Below are 22,575 nucleotides of genomic sequence, written 5' to 3'. Positions count from 1 at the left end.
TCACTTTAAGCTGTTTAGAAGTGTTTTGAAAAATATCTACTCAAATATTATTTACTGTCATCATAACAAAGATAAAATAAATCAGCTATTAGAAATGAGTTATTAAAACTATTATGTTTAGAAATGTGTTGGAAAAAATCTTCTCTCCGTTAAACAGAGATTGAGGGAAAAAATAAACAGGGGGGCTAATAATTCTGACTTCAACTGTTTATATATGCACACACACTTCTTAAACACAAGAACCACAGAACTGTTTAACAGCAATACCGTTTCTCTCTCTTTCTCTCTTCCTCAAGCTTTTGACATTGTGATTGGTGCTGGATTGGCATTTCTCACCCAGGTTGAGTCGGAAGCGAGTGGGTTGCATGCTGGCGCATGCTCGTGTATTTTTCCACTGCAGGAAAAAAGCACTCTTGGTGTTTACGACCGTCATTTTATATGGTGCTCACCCAGTCTCTTGACCCGAACGCACATAACCTGTTTGCCTATAACCTTTACTCTATTATGATTTCTTATGATTATTGTAAGAGGAATCGTATATATATATAGACCTACACAAGTATATCTATACATCTCCTCAAAATTAACCCCACATCCCTCAAAAAAAGACATGCACCCTAATACTACTGTACCATACAAAGTACAATATTATATATTAAATATTAAACTATTCTCTCACTAGATATATGTGTGTACATGAGTATATGCTTGAATACGTGACTTTAGATGTAATTTACATAACTTGAATATATAAATGTAGTATCTTTCCGATAAAAAAAAATATATAGATCTGATTTCTTATCAGTTTTCTCAGGTGTCTGGGATGACTTTGAAGAAAAAGAGAAAAGAAACACGCCACGCTGATCAGCAAAACTGTGGCTCTTTTTGCTTGATTGTTGTCCAATTTTTTGGAGCCAGCTAGCTGAATAAATTCCACGGAAATGAATAGTGCACTACCAACTATTTTTGGAGGAAGATTCTGTTTTAAAAAAACAAAAAGGAACAAAAAGAAAAAAACTGTGCTGGATATATATATATATATATATATATATATATATAAATATATAAATATAACTTGATTACTTTACAGATAGGAATTAAATGTCTTTTCCTTTTGAACCTTGATGTTCTATTATTACGATTGCTTGCATTATCATTGCTGTTGTTATGATTATAATTCTCGCGTTTCTTTTCAGCGTTTTCTTGCAACGACTTACTTTTCAAAGGAAATGTAATGCTCTCTTACCTCCCTTGTAACTGCAAGACCATCTCGAATTATTCTGTCGAGCCTGTTCACTGTTGGATCCATCCACCAAGACTGTGCAAGGCCTCAAGTGCAATGGGGGGGGCCGTAATCTTGTCCTTGTGTGTATGAATTTGCTATAACCTGAAACAAACACACAGTAGACTGACTGTTCCTTTCTTTTGACAGAACAACTTCTACCACCTTTGACTAGCTGCTTTTTTTGATGCCAAGTCAAAGACTTACCGTTTGTTTAAAAGAAGCTTCTAAAGCAAGCGAAGGTTGAAACCTTAAAGAGCTTGAAAACTTTTGACAGTGCTATTTTTATATGTAACTGTGTGCACATAACTCTTTCATGGGCATTAGTAGCTCGGCGTCACTTTTGCGGTGGCAGCGCGTTGCTAAATGTTATTGCGGGTATTGTATTCATCATTTGATCCCTTTCCACGTGGATTATGAACAGCTCCCTGTTTGTGACTGTTATGAACTTTTGAATCCCATGAGTGCACCACTACCAAACATCACTTGGTAATGTCTACTGTTCCTGCCTATAGGGATGCTGGGAAATGTGGTCTGGCTTTTTCCCCTCAAACACCAATAAATAATTACCCCTATTCACTGACAACGATTCTATTGTGCTGTGAATAACAACAGAACTGATGGCTCAAAGTTTTTTGTAGATGGGCAATTTCCATTGGATGTCTTGGAATCTGATCAGAAGGCAGATTTCATTTTATAAACCACTGGACTAGAATGGTACGCCAAACACTGACTCACACACTCTCAATGATTATAGAAGTGAAATAGCAGCTCGGCCCTTGCTGGTGTGTTTTGTTTACTCTGCACTATTGTCAGGCTCTAAGCTAATTGAATAAAGGTTAACAGCAGATGTGTCGCACACCCCGTCGGCCAACTATCCAAACCAGTTTCAGGCAGGCAAAAGGGCTTTTCAAGCCTGCTTGCATGCCATCTGTTGCGCATTGAATGCTTACGTCAAATCATGCCTACACTGTAAAAAAGAAAACATAATTTAGGGTAACAGAGTTGTTGCCAGAGTTTTGCTGTTAAAAATACGATAAAGACAAAGTTTTACAGTTTACAGTAAACTCCCGTATTTTGTTAGTTTGTAGTGTCATACATCCATATTTTGAAGTCTAACATATACACACTGTACCTTTGTCAATGACCATAAGGGATGAGAAAAAAACAAATAAATGGAACCACAGTAATGTCAACACATTTGCATAAAAAGGAAGCGTTACGTAGGGAATTCTGGGAAAGTCAATTTATAGTTATTTACCATAGGGTTGTCACGATACTGAATTCAATACCAATCGATACTCATTCATTCGTTTTCATCCGCTTATCCAGGGCCGGGTCACAAGGGCAGCAGTCTTAGAAGAGAATCCCACACTTCCTTCTCCCTAGACACCAGCTCCTCTGGGGGGATCACGAGGCGTTCCCAGGCCAGCCATGAGACATAGTCCCTCCAGCGTGTCCTGGGTCTTTCACGAGGCCTTCTCCTTGTTGGACATTCCTGGAACCCCTCCCTAGGTAGGCATCTAGTAGGCATCCGAAACATATGCCTGAGCTACCTCAGCTGACTTCTCTCGATGTGGAGGAGCAGCAGCTCCACTCCAAGCTTCTCCCGAGTGACAGAGCTCCTCACCCTATTTATAAGGGGGCGCCCTGCCACCCTGCAAAGGATACTCATTTCGGCTGCTTCTATCTGAGATCTTGTCCTTTCAGGCCTTAACCCGAAGCTCATGACCATAGGTGAAAGTAGAAACGTAGACTGACTGGTAAATGGAGAGCTTTCCGTTTCGGCTTAGCTCCTTCTTTACTACAACTGACCCACATTGCTGCACCAATCCGCCTGTAAATCTCACGTTCCATCCTTCCCTCACTCGTGAACAAATACCCAAGATACTTAAACTCCTCCACTTGGGGTAAGGACTTTCCTTCAACCTGAGATGGCAAACCACTTTTTTCCAATGGAGCACCATGGCCTCGGAGTTGCTGAATCTCAAACCGCCCCAGTGCATGCTGTAGGTCCATGTTCGATGAAGCCAACCGAATAACATCGTCTGCGAATCGATTCTGCAATTATAAAAACATCCATTTCCCGCTAACATTTGAACACATTCTTAAACGCTGCTGATTTGCCCTTGTTTTCATGAGCTCAACAAAAATGACTATAATTGGCCGTGGAGGTCACCGAACTCTCCTCCGTTTACTGTGTGTAACTAAAGATACAGGGAGACTGGAGCATTTTAAAGCCTTGATTCATCAGGGGACAAATAAGCTGTTCGACGTGACTTTGAAAGGCTCTAGTTTCCATGTATTTGTGTTTACACTCAGTAAACAACAGTGGGTTTGGTGAACTGATGACCTTCACGGCCAATCACAGTCATTTCATGTGAACACAATGGCAAATCAGCGGTGTTTAAGACCACGCTCAACAGTGCTTAAATGTTAGCGGGAAATGGACGCTTTTAAAATTTCAGTATCGATTGGTACCGAATTCCAGTATCGTGACAATCCTAATTCATTGTATATATTCAGAAAACTTACAATCAATCAGGTTACAGATTTTAACTGTAGTTTTTTTTGGTTTATTTTTGTTGTGTTCCACAGCCATTTTTTTACACTGAACAATACTTCAAAGTCTTTTCATAGATGTATCTTAGATTATAGGTGAAGAGTTGAAGCTGCTAAAATCCAAACGACTCCAAAAGGTCAGGTATAACGACTTGTCGGTTTTGGAAAGCGTTTAAATATAGCATCCATTCTCCCAAGTGGCCTTCGACAGACTGCAGATGAAAAGCTTGAAATAGCGTCCACTTTACAGAAAAGTCTCACAGTCGTGTCAATTAAGGTAGGGATATGTGTGAAAATGAATGTCTTTTCTAGCTATATTGGTAAGAGTCTATAGCCTTGGCATCGGATCATCAAGTCAACTCGAGGTTTATTGTTTTAGCTCTGCGGCATTGGACACTAAACGAAATGTACTTTCTAAAAAGTGCACATTTAGCATGAGGCAAGCAACATTAAACAGTAAAGGGGAATAGAAAAATAAAAAGAACATTACCAGGAGTGGGCAACGATGAATAGGACATTAATATGAAATGTAGTGCTCAGTATAGTGCATTATTGCAGTGTTGAAGGGAGAATTATTACTCTGAGTTTGGTGCTGTAATTTCATACACATATGCAGCTCTTTCAGCCTAGTATACTGTTCAGGTGGGAGGCTGGGGGAGGCAATGACTCAGTGCTATTAAGCTCTATGATGGTTTAAGAAAAAAGCTTTTGTTGGTTCTGGTGGTTGTAGTGTTATGTGGGTAAAAATGAGTGTTTTAGTAGGCTAAAAATAGTCAAGGACCAACTCATGCTGGCCTGCCAAGGAGCACTAGTGGTCATCTCCTACTGTATTCGCCAATAAGCCTGAAGCTGTAGTTGTCAGCTTATTATAAATGCACCATCAGCCCTGCTGCACATCTTATTTTGGCAGCATCAAGCCTGAGGGTTTGTAGAACCCTGACAGTCCAAGACCTTGAGGACTTGAGGTCCGTAATCCATGCCTGGTCGTACATCTTTCATAACGTGCCAAAAAGCCTTTTGTGTTTGATTTTAGTGATGTACCAGAACACGCTGATCCTGAAAAACTTCTGCAGTGAGGTTCAAGCCTCTTGTGTTTTGTATTATTTTGTGGAAAAAACAATATGCAATATTTATTCTCTAATTAATGAGGTTTTTGAGCCCCATGTCAGGCTCCGCTTGTTTATCCATTCATTTTCCTTCAGCTTAGTCTCTTTATTTATTAGGGGTCGCCCCAGTGGAAGGAACCGCCAACTTATCCAGCATATGTTTTACACAGTTGATGCCCTTCCAGCTGCAACCCAGTACTGGGAAACATCCATACACACTCATTCACACAAGGCGGGCCCTCCCTATAAGCAAATTAAGTGGCTGCAACCACTAGGGGCCCCCACAACATGCTATAGTGTTCCGAGCCGCGGTAAAGTCTAGATTGGATATGATGCTGGCCGGATGTGCGATATACACATCAATATATACACATCATAATTTTTACAGTACTGTGATGGTTGGGTTTAGAGTTGGGGTAGGGGAAGGTGTTAACAAACACAATTTATTGAGTAATTTAATCGATAACATAAATAATCCTCGGTGCTGTTTTTACATTATAGTTACGGTTGGGGTGGGGGTAGACGTTAATAAATTACAATAAATAAAAAAATCGTTAACTTCCGGCTGCCACCTTATCTGATCTAGAAACAACTCCAAGGCCGCTCGCTTGCTGAAATCGTTTTTATTTGCATTGTACAAATTATCTTCGTTGACAGTGCTTAAGGGCATAAATATTTATATATAATCACTATAGAGAAAAAATATGTATATAAAATAATTATTTTATGAACATTAAAATTCGAATAAAATAATCAACAGAAAGCTCGCAGCATCTAATTTATCCAACACAATCTCACGGCAATTCGTAACTTTTTCATTTAGTGGCTAATTCGTATGAATTCGTACGATCTAATTCGTACAATTTAGTGCGATTTGCTTATCCCCCAATGACGGTTGGGGTTAGGGGTGGGGTCAGGTGCCACGCCTCCTTTTTAAAATCGTACCAATTCGTACGACTGAACTTGTACGAATTCGTACGAATTAGCCACTAAACTGGTAAAACGTAAAATACTTACGTTTTCTCGTGAGATCAGGCTGAAATTATCATATGCGTCCTGTGTTCTCGTTGTTCGAGTTTTTTCTTCCAAGGTAACCTGCGAGACCAACCAGTCCCCACAACAAGATGATTCCGTGCACAGACACAGCCTTGGCCTTTGCTTTATTACCTGCCCCATACCTGATTTTTTGTTTTAAAAATTAGACCGTGAAAATTAAACTAATCTATTCTTCAGGCGCAGAAAAAGAGGGGAGGAAAATGACAATGAGAATAAGAACAGACAAGCACAAGATAATTTTTAGCATTGCTTTTAAGTGGTAACAATCATGATGTTAAAGCAAATGTATTAAAAATAGGCAAGTACAGAATATTAAACTTTGTCTGAAATATTCGATCTTTGCCCAGTTTTACATAGGAAGTTGAAATTTAGTCTAAAAACGCATTTTACTGAAATGCAATTTTACTGAAAGTGTCTTTCATTGACATATTTTGCTCACTGTAAATAATTATATTTTTATTTTTTAAACAAACTTTTTTTTAGAAAAGAAGAAATTTACAATATAAATCAGGAAGTAATCTGTAGAAGAATGGAATACAAGAATATACAATTACAAAGTGATAAGAACAAAACGTAAAAAGAAAAGAGTAATAGAAAGAAAATAAACAAGAGAACAAAATGAGGAAAGGAGAAGCACAAAATTAAATTAAATAAAAAATACAGAAAGTTATTTTTTTTATAAGAGTTAAGTCCTAATCTAATTAGTCATAGTTAAATAAGCTCTGAAGCTTGCATCTCAAAAATCTAGACACCAATTAGAAAGTCGTTATAAGGAACAGGGAAAGGAAACTGAAAGGAATCAAAAGGCTTATGTTTGTGTTTTAACATTAAGCCAGTATTTGCTGCTTCAATGTTTCATGTTTTTATATTAATAGTTTCATTTTTTAGTATATTATTTTCTTATTTATGGACCCATCTTTGAATTGTTTAAAGTTAATTGTTCTGTTGCTTAATGGGTTCTGACCGTACCTGACCTCACACTAGCACGGGAAGAACATGCAAACTCCACACAGAAATGTCAACTGATCCAGAGGGCACTCGAACCAGCAATCTCCTTGCTGTGAGCATTAGTGCTTACCACTGAGCCACTGTCGCCTCCACTCGTCAGCCCAGGAGACAAGATAAAGGAATAGTTAAGCTGAGGTAAGTCAGTCATAAACCTATTTGTTGTTTTGGCAGCCATTAAAAACGCAGCCGAATGACGTTTGATTACAGCACGTGCGTGGCTACTCCCGCCAATAACATACTCGAATACAAAAGAAGCGAGTCAGCAAGTTAGCGATTCTGTTTTATTCAGACAGTTCACTTACATTATCGTTTCCCTTCCTTGCACAAATAAAAAGCCAAGGTAATATGACAGGAAAAAAGAAGGTTGAAGTGAGGTCAGGATGCCAAACTGGGAAACGTGTTCAGTCGCTCACGCAGCTTCTGAACGACTATATAGCAGGTAAAGACGTTTTATACACAATGTATTACAAAATAATCACGCTTTTTGAAATGCCAAAGTAGTCTATGTTCATACAAATTTTGGGATGCCTTTCCAGTGTAAAACGTTCTCTATTTAAAGTGAACAATAAGCATAAAAAACATGAAAGATAATTCTATCAACAATTATCAACTTAAATAAGTGTAAAACATTAACATATTCATTGTAAACAGACCATTAATTACATGTTTTACAGTCCTGTAGCCAGCCTGGTAAAGGAGGTGGTCTTATTTTCTCAAAAAGTGGACCTTTTTGCAGTTATTTGTCGTATTTTCTATTAAATTGTGAGATTTACTGATTTTTAGCTGGATTAACTTGTTGGGAGGTCATCATGACACCTTTTGATGTATCAAAACAATTACAACTATTTATTTTTTAAAATACAAATTTATATTAACAAGTTATCATATATTATTGCAAAAAAAAAAAAAAAAACCCGTAGGAATCTGTTAAAGTTTGGAATTAAAAACTGTAGCCTATTGTCATTTATTAGGCACATTACAAACTGGCCAGTACATTCAACTTTCCTCAGTCAGAAATTGGCCATTTGAATAAAAAAAAGGAAACATAATGATAATGTAGAGCTTCACAATTTTTGTAGCCTCTCTTGTAAAAAGTATATTTGAAACTTCATGGATAACAACAATAGCCAAATTAGTAATAAATTTACTTTTAACGGTTGCTTTTGCTTCACACCTTATTTTTATTGTTCATTTTTTGTTTTTAAAAATAAGATCCAAAATGTAAAAAAAAGTAACTTGTAAAATGAGTTCTCCATGTAAAACAGTACAGTAGCACAAGGTGACTTAACTTTCATCAGATCGTGTGTTTTCTTGCACAGCTGGATGTTGGACTCATGAAAATTGTTTGCATTAAACTAAACTGATTTGAAGTCACACCGAAGCAACAGCCAACAGAGGATTCTGCTGTCAGCGAGGGGTGGGTCTTCTGAACCCCCCCTGGCTACGGGCCTGTTTTAACTTTGACTGTCGGAATAGGACTATATACTCAACAAATGTTATTCATATCTGAAACAACATTAAGGAAAAAAAGTTACAGGTTATTCAGCCGAAGTGATGGATTAGAATTATTTCCAGCAGGCACAGGATGTCAACATGACGTACGGCTGGGCGATATTGCAAAAAATGATCATGATATCATGTTTCATATCATTCGATATCGATAATTGTTGAATATTTTTTTAACAATACAATTACGAATATTAGATTTTTTTAACCACTTCATTTTAATTTACCAACATTAATAAGGCAAATACTTTTAATAGTAAAAAACAAAAATATTTAAACAAATGATCTAATCTCTTTATAATAAAATAAACATAAGTGTTAAAGAGACTCTTAAACTTGTAATTAGACGACCATCCAGCGTTTTCTCAGAGAAATGACAAACTTACACCCTAAGCTTATTGGCATTGCTTCCAAGGCGCGCGCTCAGCAGCCACATTTTAATAAAACTATAACCTTCATACTAAAACTTCATACTTTAACTTTTTTTTACCAATATTGATAACGGTGTTCAGTCATTAAATAGCGATACCGATTTTACTGCCCAGCCCTAACATGATGTCTGATTGACGTTGTACCTCAACGTTGTGGAATGTTGCATTTTGTCGACGTCAGAACCCAACGTCAGGCTGATGTGAATGTCGAACGTTGTACAGACGTTGCATTTTAGACGTTGCTTTTTAACGTAACCTAAAAACAACAAAATATCAGTGTCTAATGTTGTTACAGCTTGACGTTGTGTGGACGTTACCACTATGATATCTATCAGACGTTAGATTTTTGTTGCCACACCTGTAGAGTAAATGACAGCATTTGATGTCCACATGACGTTGGTTTAATATGTTGGCTCCATGTTGGATTTTGGTCACTTTCCAACACCACTTAAAACTAACAAAATATCAATGTCACGTCATTATTGGTCATCAAAATAACATTGTGCTTGAATGCTTAGATGCTGGCAACCTAATGGTCCGTTTCCACTGTCAAAAGGCGTACTGAACCGAACCGTACCATACCACTTTTTCGGCACCCTTTTGAAAGGGTACCAAACACGAGAAAGGGTACCAAAAGGCAGTGCTAGATGCACAGCTGAACGCTATTGGTTTAGAGAGAAACGTCATTCGCTTGTGCAACTAGCCAAAATGAAAACAAAAGTGCCGCCATGTTTAAAATAAAAAGAGATTAAGAGATTACAGCGTAATTATATATACATATAATAACGAGACATGGTCGACTCGAGCTCAAACAAACCTTGTCGTTGTTTTGATGAACAGCCACAAAGCCAAAAAGAAGAGCAGATTTACCCTGTGCCCTGTAGTTTTTTACGAGCCAGTCTGAAGCGCGAGCGGTTTCGCTTTCTTGCTTGCGCTCGTCTATATCTGAAATAACAAACTTTTTGAGCTGATGAAAATAACGTGCGCTTGATTATTGACATGCTTTAGAAACCCGATCCTGTCAGAAACTGACAGTTAAGTAAAGAGTGAAGCTCGAAAAAACAAGGATGAAGCCGGAAAAAAGGAGCGCATTATTTTTTCAGCAAACGTGTACAAACTGCCATGTTTAACTATTATTATCACCTTTTGGACTATTATGAACTCAGAATGATGGAATTACTCTATAACAGAGGCTACATGTGCTGCTGAAAATTACAAACACAGATGAGAGGTTTGCACTGACTGTGGGCTTTATTTTGTGTTGTTTTTGAACTTAAATAAGGACTAAATGTATGCTGTGTGCAGTTTCACTTTATTTGGTCACATATCGGAGACTATTTATTAGGGATGTAACGGTATTGTAAATACCGTCATACCGCAATAGCAATTTTTTTCAATATTACTGTAGTCGCATGACTCGATAAAACTATAGGTCTTCTGAGAAAGTTTGCTCAGGCGAATGAAGCGAACGGGAGGTAGCGGAAACTACAATTCCCATCAGCCCAGGCGTGGCCATCATCCTTTGCGGTCTGTTGTCGCTACAGATCCAGTAATGCAGAAATGGAGTGTGCTGCTAGTAGCGGGGATGTAAAAGAGCTGGAGATGATCGAACCTAAAGCTGGTTTTAAATCGGATGTGTGGAAGCATTTCGGTTTCTCTCTAAAAAGAGGGGGTTGGGGTGTTGTTGTTGTCGCCGCGCGTACTCAATAGCAGTGTTGTCGCGCGCGTTCTTATCAGCTGTGTTGTCACGCGCGTACTGAAGGGCGGGACAGAGAGTGTGTTGCGTCGCGGGGGCACTTTTAATCATTTTGGGAGGGCACTTTCTATCCAAGACAAAAAAAGGCATGTGCACTGCACAGGTTGAGCCCCTATGTGTGCACGTGCCTGCAAGTTGGGGAATACGACTAATAACAGTCATGGGGACTGCAGAACACAGCACACTGTTCAGATTGATGTAGACATTGACTTGTACCGCAAAGAGACCTCTATCTCACTTATGGCTTGTCCTCTCAAGAGGGGGAAAGACAATGCACAATGTTACCCACTGCTGTCAACCTGGGCCAAGTCATATCTCTCTCCCAGAAAACCTCCGTCCCAAATAAGAGGGTTTTTTTCTGTTGCAGGGGACATTGTAAATACCCAGAGATACCAGCTTTTACCAGATTATAGTTATATGATAATTTTCCTCAAAACCCATCTCTATCTAAGTGAGTGAGTGCGTGATTAAATGTTAAATGTGACGAGTTTTCAACAATACTAAATTTAAACTTTATTTTTTTACATGGTTTAATAATTTTTTGTTATTAAAATTGAAGTTCCTATTTAAAAGCTTACAGATAGATGGCTAATTTGTATGTCATTGACACTTTTGGCACTTTTTTTGAGTATTTTCATTAGTTTTGTTTTTCCTGTAAATGATTCAATAAATACCGTACCGTGCCATTCATACCGAGGTATTACCGTACCGTGAAATTCTGATACCGTTACATCCCTACTATTTATTTATTTTATATAATTGCTGACGTTACAGTAGGCTATTTCGCGCTGTCATTGATCTGCAGTTATAATCAAATCATGTTCATAAAAAAGTTAGTTATAATAATTCATACACAAGTATTTATGTGTATAAAGCATCTGTTTTTTTAAGAAGTGCTTCTCATATAATATGTAAGCGACCCGTACAGCTTTACTGTAGACATTTTCTCCAGCAAACATGATGTCGAATAAAACTTTGTCATACACCACGCCCACCAAAAGGTGGTGGAAACGCAAGCCTAATAAAGGTGCCCCGAACCATACCGTACTGAACCATTCAGTAGAAACATGCCATTAATCTAACCTAATATTAACATCGTATGCTGCTGTGTGTCTGCTGGGTTTATAAAACAAATTTAAGTTATAAGTGATTTGATTCAATCTTTTTAAGGGAAACTTCTGTGAAGTGCCTCCCATAATGTAAATACAGTTTCTATTAATTTATCAGTACCTTAATAATAAACAGATCTTATGAAAAGTTTTTAATGAATCGATTTAGAATAAACCTGTTTAAGAACATGCTTCTAAAGAGACTTAAAATCACTGCAGCATTTGTTTGCTGCTGCATGCAGCAATGAGAACACAATAGAAAAGTATAGAGCCTGTTTATTGCCCTTTTATTATTTCACTTCACGCAGTCTTTCTCTCTCAGCAGATTAAATTCAGACTGCAAGCTCACAACCCATCATTTCTTTCGCCTTGACGCTGTAGATTCAGTAGCAGCGCAGTAAACACTGTCACAGTATTTTACCATCTTTTCACACTTGCAAAAGGACAGCCATTCAAGGGCTTTTAATGTCACTAAAATCATTCAGATCTCCTACTGTTCAGAGGAGGAACCAGATTTCAGTTTCTAACCCAAAAGAATCCTAAAGCGAGCAAATTTCCACACAGATGGTCAATCAAAACAGCATGAATGTTTGTATTATGGGCTGATGATTGCGAACGTGTACACGACCGTATGGAAGCGTAACTGATTATATGTGTGTTTAAAGAGACCACTTGTTTTTACAGGTTTTTAAGAGACAGGAATGATTGAGAGGTCTTGTTCATTAGAAATGTCGTATAAGCAATGCCTCGATAGAAACCATATGTGGAACCTTCTAGTACCCTTTCTGCAATGCATAGTCTGCTTATTAATTTACACTGAGCCTCCCTCTCTTTTCTGTTACTTCATCTCTCTTTCCATCTCACACCTCATTCTAGTTCTCTGCCCAAATTCCTGTCTCCGTAGCAACTGCCTGGTAACACAGGGCTGTTAGGACCCCACGGTCACTCCAAGAGCTCCGACAAACGATTGTTGCCTTTAAAGTTGTTTCACAATGTGGCTTTAAGGTCAGCCGCGCATGTTTGTGTCTTTGTGCTGGCTTGATACCATCTCATTTTCAAGATTACCGCAGATAATCTCTCAAGTGACATGGAGGAAAGCAGATTTGGGCCTTTTATTGAGTTTGAGTGCTACCTTCGAGCAAAGTTCAGCTGTCTGCATCTAGTTCACAACCAAGACTCATGTTCTGGATCCTAATCATACATAAAGGTTTGTTTAATTTGCAGCATCTCAGTTTTTGATTAATAATCAAAAAAAATAAAATGATAAAAATGCCGTAATTAGGCATAATCATGACAAAACAGCAGAAAAAGAAATTTGCACAAGGTCATGCGGGGTACAAAGCACATAAAAAATCTTTATTGATGCATCATGAGACACCACAAAGAATTTTAAAAGATTATTTGTGGCCTCTCATGACGCATGTGCGGATTTCTATTTCTGCTGTTTCATTCATCGATTTGAATCCACGCACCAGACTGAGGGGCCGAACACACCAAATGCGGTTTACCATTTTGAGAACCTGAGGCAAACTCTACTGCCTTTTTTTTTTTGTTGTTGTTGTTGTTGTTGAAAAAACAAAAGTGCGCTGTACTTTTTATGACACTAACCAACCACTGAATCAGCTGCATATTGTGCGTGAGCGCTGCTGTTGATATTGTTATTATTATAATAATTAATTTATAATATTATATTAAAAACCAATATTTAATAATATTGTGACGTTCACGATTTGTTAAGTCATACTAGGGTTGGGCCGATAGATGATTCCATTGCCAATGGGCAATTTACAACACAATGCTGAGCCAGCATTCCGCAATCTGTCAAACCCGCTCACAACAAATACACACTCCATTTACACTAATACGTCTTAGTGTTAAAATTGCATTTTAGAATGAAAATGATCCACATCCACTCTGTTTTACCTAGCATTTCTAAACAGGCCTCCGTCCGCTGAAAACGCACATCAAGTGACCACACACACACACACACACACACACACACACACACACACACACACACACACACACACACACACACACACTGTCATGCGCTCCTCTGAGCTCCAGGCAGAGAACAGTGGACGTCGGACCGCTGGATTGCGTCTCACTATAGTTGGACTCATAAACCCTGCGAACGAGTAGAAATCTCCCGGAAATCGCACGTCTCCCTCCTGGACCTCAACCATGGATGCCATAGTCCATTGCGATGTTTCACATTAGACATTGTACGATGCCAAATTGGTCGACACCTCAATGAAAACCCTGCCTCTGCTTTCATTTGATTGGACAATGTAAAAGGTTCAACTGACATAGCGCACTTTTTCTGCTTAGAGTTGACTTTTTTTTTCAACTGCAGGTGCAACAGAAATAATGCGCGGTGCAGTTGGCAGTTAAAAGCGAGGCGAGCCATTAGAAAATCATTTTAAAAATGCAATCAGTGAGTACAATTACATGGACACAAATAATCCGATTTTAGTACAATTAAGACAATAGTCTGATTAAGAGGCTACCACATAAACATCGATTTTTGGTTAAATTAATTCAATTAAACTAAACAGAAATCGAATTAAGACATGTGGAGTATGTCAATTTTAGTCACATTATTGCAATAACATTGATCGAATTATGTGCTGTAACATGTAATATTCAATCATAAAAGGAACATTTAAAAAAGTAACTCATGTAAACCCCTTAATTATATTATTACTCAGATTAAGGCAAATAATTTGATTACTGATGTCCATGTAAACGTAGTCGGTGTGATCGTGACCTAACTGCTGTTTTATTTTTTGAATATCTGGTGAATTTTCTTTGACTTTCCATTTATGTGTACCTCAAAACACAAGACTTAGATCAAACTAATGCAATTTCACTTGCAATTGTAGCAACCACTATCACAGCAGTTTGTGTAGGTTCTCTGCGAACTACAACTAAGTGTAGTAAAAAATGCTGCTACATCTGAAAGCATATGAAAGTACCACATATAATGACGTTTTTATTCTATATTTCCTTAATTTTAGTCGAGTGTTTAAATGTAAATTGTTTCATAACTGTGTGATTTATTAGTCATGTTGTATCAATGACAGCAGTTAAATCTTCTGATTGTTTACTATGTAACATTAGAATGTCATGGTGATTTCCTGGGTTTCTTCTTTGTGGGTATTTAGATTAACTGCACAAGATCACCCTCTTGCCTCTTGGAGGAGATTTACTACTAACCACAGAGTCGTGGTTTCCTGATAAGATGTGTATGACAATTGGAGCTTTTATTAACTGATAACAGGATCCAGTGATAGCAATGGGCTGCTCAAGTAATTGAAATAAAATTAAGATAGCAATTCAGCAAAAGCATAATTCTTAAACACATCTTGTGAAAGACACTGCTCTGTTATCAATAGTTAATCTCCTCCCAAAAGCCAGAGGGTGCTTTCACACTGGAACTGCAAATGTGCCACAAAGAAGAAACACTGGAAATCAAACAGAGCAGAGGATTTAACTTATTTTACTGATTCCATTGGGACTAATAAACACAGAACTACAGAACCAATGCACATAATGATCTATTTCATTCACTCAACTGAACTCATGAGGGGACTTTGAAGCGCAAAATTAAATTTAATGACATTTATTAATTCAATTTACATACTTTTAGATCAGCATCAAGACAGAGTCCTAGTTTACTGAGAAGCAACACACAACAAACAGCTGGCAAATCGCAGGATTGTATATCCAAAATTAAAAGGAATGATATAATTGCAATAAATACTTATGTGAGCTTTAGTTTCTTAATATAATGAAAGAATTACAAGCATTATTAGCATCATTTAGAGTCTACACATATTTGAGCAATGTGATTGCAAATGTGAAAAATGTCCAATGACCTTAAAATCCCAAAAAGCAGAACTGTTGTGCATTTGTAAGCAGTGCAATGCAAAGATGTATTTTGATCTTAGTGATCTAAATTTATAGCTAATAAATTTAATTTCTTATTATTGTGATTGCAATTGTTGGTTGGAAATAAGACGATTATTTGGCATTGTGCAATGTGGATCCTTCTACAGAGTTTGAAATCTGGTCTTGGTCTCGACAAGTGAGAAAGTAATCCAACACAATGGGTAAACAAACCAGGCGTTATCAAAATGAATGATGAGTTGTTCTAAACACTTCATGAAAATCACCCGCGTTTGTTTTGCTGGATTTACCTGGTGAAAGGAAAAAGTGAAATATCTCCCTGAAATTTAGTCAGATGAACATGATTCAGAACGTTCGAGGTTACAGAAGTAACCCTTCGTTCCCCGAGGAGGGGAACGGAAGTGCCATGAATGGGAGGATTCGGATCAGAAGCCGCTTATCTGGAGAGTATTGAACGGGCCAATGAATGAAATTAATTGGCAGCGTAAGCTTGCGCAGGTGTGCGACATCTGCAATCATCTCAGCATATAAGCACACCTGAAGCCAGCAGACGCCATCCTTTTAAGCTGAAGAGACTTTCAAACAGCTAAGGGACAGTCATTATGGCGACGGAATATGGCACTTCCGTTCCCCTCCTCGGGGAACGAAGGGTTACTTCTGTAACCTCGAACGTTCCCCTTCGGTTGGGGAACTTCAGTGCCATGAATGGGAGAATATGGAAAGCGCCGTAATGACTGCACCTTACCAACACCCCCGATGAGGAGATAGTCAAGCAAGCGTGACGCACCCACATCATGGGGGGCGCGGTCCTCCAACGTGTCCCTGGCCCTAATTTATCCTACTTCAACAGAAGTTTTACGGATTTAGATATATTTTTTGGGAAGTCGTGAGCATCTAGATAATTCTAGGAAATACGACAGTACGTTGGGAAGCGTGCAATCCCGATAGGGAGGACGCTGCGGAGGCCATCCGTTACCCAAGGGGGGGATAGATGGCAGAATTACCTATGGACTAGCCCTAAAAAGGGGGAGTACGCATAGCAAAGAGTGGTTAGCGGAGAGGGAAGACACGGGTCCGCCCAGGGGGGGGACTTAACCGTGGCGGAATAAGCATATGGGATCGCCTAGTGGGGATCACGCATAGCAGGCACCTATACCCAAAACGCGGGCTGACCAGCGGGCAGACCTACAACGTAGTGGGCCAGCAAGTGACTCCTCCGCTGAGTCAGTGCTGGGGGCCACGGAGGAATCTGCAGGGCTCACCTGACGGGGAACTTTACTGACAGATAAAAAAGGCGCACGTACCTCCGTGTTAGGGAGAATGGCGCAGCAAGCGTGTTTCAACACCCTACCGAGTTGTCTCCTCAATCACCAAAGGGTTACCTAATACCCTTGAGGAAACCGGCTCCACTCGCAGATTGTAAAACCTTGCAAATGTGTTGGGTGTCGCCCAGCCCGCAGCTCTACAGATGTCTGTTAGAGAGGCGCCGCGTGCACGCGCCCAAGAGGATGCAACGCTCCGAGTGGAGTGTGCACGTACTCCCGGGGGACACGGCTGACCTCGACTCGAATAAGCGAGTGAAATGGCATCCACAATCCAGTGGGATAATCTTTGTTTCGATACGGCACTTCCCTGCTGCCGACCGCCATAACAGACAAAGAGCTGCTCAGATGATCTAAAATTCTGAGTACGGTCCACATAAATGCGCAGAGCGCGAACTGGACAAAGTAAAGAAAGGGCTGGGTCTGCCTCCTCCGGGGGCAGCGCTTGCAGGTTCACTACCTGATCTCTAAAGGGGGTGGTAGGAACCTTGGGCACATAACCGGGGCGGGGTCTCAGGATAACGTGAGAGTAATCCGGCCCGAATTCCAGGCACGAGTCACTGACCGAAAATGCCTCCAGGTCCCCGACCCTCTTGATGGAGGCCAACGCAACCAGCAGAGCTGTCTTCAGGGACAGAAATCTTAGAGATACTGATTCGAGTGGCTCAAAGGGATCGGATCGCAGACTCGTGAGAACGAGGGCGAGATCCCAAGAGGGCATGAGAGGGGGGCGAGATGGATTAATTCGCCTAGCACCCCTAAGGAACTGGATGACCAGGTTATGCTTTCCCACGGTGCCGCCAGCTACCGCGCTATGATAAGCGGAGATGGCGGCCACGTAAACCTTGAGAGTGGAGGGCGACAGCCTGCTGTCCAACTTCTCTTGAAGGAAAGAGAGCACAACACTAATCTGGCAATTTCGGGGGTCTTCTCTGCGAGAGACGCACCATTCAGTGAATAGACTCCACTTCAGGGCGTAGGCGCGCCTCGTGGAGGGGGCTCTAGCCTGAGTGATGGTATTAACCACCGCAGTCGGTAGGTTACCTAAGTCTTCCTCGCGTCTAGGGACCACACGTGGAGGTTCCAAAGATCGGGGCGAGGGTGCCAGATGGTGCCCTGTCCCTGAGAGAGTAGGTCCTCTCTCAAAGGGATCCGCCAGGGGAGGGCCGTCGCGAGGAGTGAGAGCTCTGATATCCAGGTCCGGTTGGGCCAAAGGGGCGCAACTAGCAGAACCTGTTCCTCGTCCTCCCTGACCTTGCACAGAAACTGCGCGAGCAGGCTCACTGGGGGAAACGCATACTTGCGCATGCCCCGAGGCCAGCTGTGGGCCAGTGCATCCGTGCCGAGAGAGCCCTCGGTCAGGGAAAAAAACAACTGGCAGTGAGCGTTCTCGGGGGAAGCAAACAGATCGATCTGGGCCTCCCCGAATCGCGCCCATATCAGCTGAACAGACTCGGGGTGGAGTCTCCATTCTCCAGGGCGTAACAGCTGTCGTGAGAGCGCATCGGCTGCACGATTGAGCGTGCCTGGGACGTGAATGGCGCGCAGCGATTTCAGCCGCGGGTGACTCCAGAGGAGCAGACGGCGGGCGAGCTGAGACATGCGGCGAGAGCGCATACCCCCCATGCGGTTGATATACGCCGCCGCCGCCGTACTGTCCGTCCTGACCAGCACGTGTTGCCGCTCCAGCACCGGTAAAAAGCGGTGGAGAGCGAGGAACACTGCCAACAGCTCTAGGCGATTGATATGCCAATGCAGCTGGGCACCCTTCCAGAGGCCCGCAGCCGCATGCCCGCGACACACGGCCCCCCAACCCGTGTTGGAAGCGTCTGTTGAAACAACAACATGGCTGGACGCCTGTCCTAGAGGCACACCGGCCTGTAGGAACGAGGGGTCGTTCCAAGGGCTGAGGGCGCGGCGACACAGCGCAGTAACCGAGACCCGGTGTGTGCCCGCGTGCCATGCGCGTCTGGGGACCCGATCGTGAAGCCAGTGCTGAAGTGGTCTCATATAGAGCAACCCGAGCGGCGTGACGGCGGCTGCGGATGCCATATGCCCCAGGAGCCTCTGAAAGAACTTCAGTGGGACCACTAGTTTGCTGTCGAGCTCCCTCAGACAGTTCAGCAACAGGCGAGCGCGTTCCTCGGAGAGGTGCGCTACCATGGTGATCGAGTCCAGCTCCATCCCGAGAAAAGAAATCCTCTGCACGGGGGCGAGTTTGCTCTTTTCTCGGTTGACCTGAAGCCCCAGTAGGCGGAGATGCCGAAGCACCTCGTCCCTGTGCATAATCAATTGCTCCCGCGAGTGGGCTAAAATCAGCCAGTCGTCGAGATAACTGAGTATGCGAATGCCCGCGAGCCGAAGGGGCGCTAGGGCACCCTCCGCGAGTTTGGTGAAGACCCGCGGAGACAGAGAGAGCCCGAAGGGGAGGACCTTGTACTGCCACGCTCGACCCTCGAACGCAAACCGCAGAAATTGGCGGTGGCGTGGAAGAATGGAGACATGGAAATACGCGTCCTTCAGGTCTATGGCTGCAAACCAATCCCGAGGACGAACGCATTGGAGAATGCGCCTCTGCGTGAGCATTCTGAACGGCAGCTTGTGCAGACAGCGGTTCAAAACGCGCAGATCTAGGATTGGCCGTGACCCACCGCTCTTTTTGGGTACGATGAAGTATGGGCTGTAAAACCCACTCTCCATCTCGGCTGGAGGAACCGGCTCGATTGCACCCTTCGCCAGGAGGGCAGCAATCTCCTCTCGCAAGACAGGGGCGGACAGGGGGTTGACCCTGGAGAAATACACGCCCGTAAACTTGGGGGGCCGTTTCGCGAACTGAATCGCGTAACCGAGTCTGATTGTGCGTATGAGCCACCGCGAGGGGCTGGCCCGCGCTAACCAGGCAGGCAGAGCCCTCGCTAATGGAGTCATCGCTACAATCGCTGACGTACCAGCGGTGGGGCAGCGCGGAGTGGGTGTGCTGATCCGGGAAGCACGAGGGTCCCGCGGAAAAGCTGGAGGAGAGCGATTCGCTCTGGCTCCGCACCCTGACTCCGGAGAGGGGGCTGGAGGGCTGAGGGAAGGGAGACCGTCCCCCCAGCGCTCGTGAGCCACTGGCGAAGCACGTAGAGTCTGCGAGCCGGAAGGCAGCGCGTCCCGGACTGGCAGAACTCGTGCAGTCACATCCGGGGAAGGGAAAAAGTGCTCTTTTACTGATGTTTTGGTGGCACTGAAAAGTACCGTTGTTATCGGGGCCCCGCCCTCCAGCGGGGAAAGAGCAAGTTTCCTCTTCTCCGGATGGCCTGTCTCAGGGACGCTTCGCGGTCCGTTTACCGGACTTAACGGCGCCCTGGGCAGGAGGGGCTGCCTGCTTTCGAGGTGAACGCCGCGCCCGCTTGGCCGGAGGCGCAGGCGGGGGCGGGGCAGCACTCGTTGGCGGGCGCCCTCGGCGAGGAACAGCGGAGGTGGATGGCTCGGCGGGCGGAGCGGGCTTACGGCCACGCCGATAGATGACATTGCCCATCGCATCCGACTGCTCTTTCACCGCCTTGAATTCCTGGGTGAATTCACCGACGGTGTCGCCGAACAGGCCAGCCTGGGATATGGGCGAGTCAAGAAAGCGAACTTTGTCAACGTCGCGCATATCGGCCAGGTTTAGCCAGAGGTGGCGTTCCTGAACCACAAGTGTGGACATCGTCCTCCCCAGCGCACACGCGGCGGACTTAGTAGTCCGAAGAGCATAGTCGGTCGCGGTGCGCAGCTCATGTAATAAGCTTGGGTTGGACCCGCCCTCGTGCAGCTCGGCCAGCGCCTGCGCTTGGTAGCGCTGGTAGGTGGCCATCGCGTGCAAAGCAGAAGCAGCCTGGCCCGCAGCCTTATAAGCTCTGGCTCCGAGGGAGGCAGACAACCTACAGGCTTTGGACGGGAGGCGGGGCAAACCCCGCCACGTAGAGGCGCCGCGCGGACAAAGATTGACCGCGATAGCGCGCTCCACTGACGGGATCGCCTCATACCCCCTGGCAGCTCCGCCGTCAAGGGCGGTGAGGGCGGAGGCACTCGCAGCACGGGCAGAGAAAGGTGCCCTCCAGGACTGCGTGAGCCTACTGTGCACTTCCGGGAAGAAGGGGACGAGAGGCTTCGAAGGCTTCGCCTTCTGGTCCTCTACGTAGCACCCATCTAGTCGGTCCGGCCGCGGAGCTGGGGGATAAACCATCTCCAACCCCACGGCCGAAGCAGCCCGGGAAAGCACGGCTAACATGTCCGCTTCAGGATCCGATTTGACAGCGCTCACCTGCCCGGAGGGGGCGAGCGGGTCCGGATCTTCGTCGGACAGTGAAAGCCCACCCTCCGATGCCGCGGAGGACATCTGATCTCCGGTGTCAGCGAGTGTGAGAGCTACCATCTGGTTAGACGGATCACTCTCACCACCCGAAGCTTGGATGGAGCGCCGTGAGGAGCGAGAGGTCCGCGAGCCCGTGGGCGGCGGATTAGCTCCCGCTGAAACCCTCAGATCTGCCCGAGCGCCCGCTGCTTTTTTAGAACAGGAGGCAACTGGGGTGGCTCGCTCTCTTGCGAAAGTTAGCCGCGATCTTAGCTGTGCAACGGTCATGGCATCGCAATGACGACATGAACCGCCCGCGAGCACCGCATTAACATGCTGGACCCCCAAACATGCAATGCAGTGATCGTGTCCATCATCCGGAGACAGGAAACCCCCGCATCCAGAAACGCACAGTCGGAGCGCCATCCTGAAAAGGACGTGCTGCACGACTGTGTTGCTCTTTTAGGAAAGTTGCAACTATACGCACCGCTCTGGAGGACCGGACCCAAAGAACCGCAGGCAAGGGAGTAACCCAGCTCGACCGTCTGCCACCGCGAAGACCCACTCTGGACCGGGAGACACACTCGTTCGCTCTGAAGTGCTGATCAGCAAGAGGAACCCTCATCGACTCACTCAGAAAGGATCTGAAGCGAAAAGGATGGCGTCTGCTGGCTTCAGGTGTGCTTATATGCTGAGATGATTGCAGATGTCGCACACCTGCGCAAGCTTACGCTGCCAATTAATTTCATTCATTGGCCCGTTCAATACTCTCCAGATAAGCGGCTTCTGATCCGAATCCTCCCATTCATGGCACTGAAGTTCCCCAACCGAAGGGGAACAACAGTCCAAAACGCATAAAAGTACAGACAAGGGCTTGATTTATGCTCAAAATAAAAAAAAGCATATAATGACAGCTACAAAGAAATCCACAGTAAGCCTGTAAATCTGTTGTTTTATCCATCCTGATGGATGACTGATACAACCAGGATCTCCAAACATACAGATGCACTCTGACCAATGAGAGGACAGATTACTAATTTGTGACTTGTATCTAGGGCCTTGACGTTATATATCGGATGGACAAAATAAATAAAAAATCTGATTCATATTATTCATTTAACTAACACACATTATATCATTTATTTCATAGTGTTGCAGAACACATGAATACTTTTCCATCATTTTGATGGCTGCAATTTTATATGTC

General features: G+C 43.4%; 1 protein-coding gene across 7 annotated transcripts in view; it reads left to right on the top strand.

The window, feature by feature from the left end:
• The first annotated feature begins 6,713 nt into the window (after nt 1-6,713).
• Nucleotides 6,714-22,575, top strand: part of grin2da (glutamate receptor, ionotropic, N-methyl D-aspartate 2D, a) — a 257,377-nt gene continuing 241,515 nt past the window's right edge. For 2 of the 7 annotated variants that reach the window (XM_087295420.1, XM_087295415.1), the window contains exon 1: nt 6,772-7,149. The gene's annotated coding sequence lies outside the window, so the exon portion shown is untranslated. Of the gene's footprint in view, nt 7,150-7,172; nt 7,454-22,575 lie in introns of those variants that run through there. The other 5 variants (XM_087295421.1, XM_087295416.1, XM_087295425.1 and 2 more) reach the window with 4 other exon arrangements.

The sequence above is a fragment of the Danio rerio genome, chromosome 19 (genome assembly GCF_052040795.2).
Source record: "Danio rerio strain M-AB ecotype USA chromosome 19, GRCz13ab, whole genome shotgun sequence".
Classification (NCBI taxonomy): Eukaryota; Metazoa; Chordata; class Actinopteri; order Cypriniformes; family Danionidae; genus Danio; species Danio rerio.
Note: the sequence above shows the minus strand (reverse complement) of the source record. Positions and strands in the feature narration are given on the sequence as shown.